The 516-nt window shown below is 35.3% G+C and overlaps 1 protein-coding gene across 1 annotated transcript in view; it reads left to right on the top strand.

Annotated features, from left to right (window-relative positions):
• The window catches only part of LOC119591869 (basic proline-rich protein-like), a 33435-nt gene that overhangs the window by 3212 nt on the left and 29707 nt on the right, over positions 1 to 516 (top strand). The window lies entirely within an intron of this gene.

Raw genomic sequence — 516 nt, 5'->3', positions numbered from 1 at the left:
AAGGTAAAGATGGAGAGAGATGGAAAGAGGGAAAATAGGTGATTGGGAAAAGAGGGAAGAGGAGAGAGAAGGGATAAACAGGTGAATCGAAGGCAAGGAATAGATAGATAGACAGACATACCGATAGATAATTAAACAGATCGCTAAGAGAAAGAGAAAGAGAGAAAAAAAAAACATAAAATAACTTAAAACGACTTCACACAAGAAAAATAGACCCCCACAAAAAAATAGATAAATGAATAAATAAATAAAATAAAATAATAAAAGATATAAAAAAAATAATAAATAAATAAATAAATAGAATAATAATATTAATAACAATAATAACCTTTAGAAAGAAAATCGTCAGTTGATCCGCGAAATAATTTCATGGCAATTGCAACAGTGTGGTTCTCCCACGGGGTTCCACGCACCCCCCCCCCTAAGTTCCCTGTCTCTGGTTCTCGTTAGTTTTGTCAGCCTCGTTCTTTCCTCTTAGTTAATGGAGGTCTGTGTTAAATGGGAGCTCCCCCCCCC

The sequence above is a fragment of the Penaeus monodon genome, chromosome 29 (assembly GCF_015228065.2).
Source record: "Penaeus monodon isolate SGIC_2016 chromosome 29, NSTDA_Pmon_1, whole genome shotgun sequence".
In the NCBI taxonomy this organism is placed as follows: domain Eukaryota; kingdom Metazoa; phylum Arthropoda; class Malacostraca; order Decapoda; family Penaeidae; genus Penaeus; species Penaeus monodon.
The sequence above is the reverse complement of the archived record's forward strand: the minus strand, read 5'-3'. Positions and strand labels throughout refer to the sequence as shown.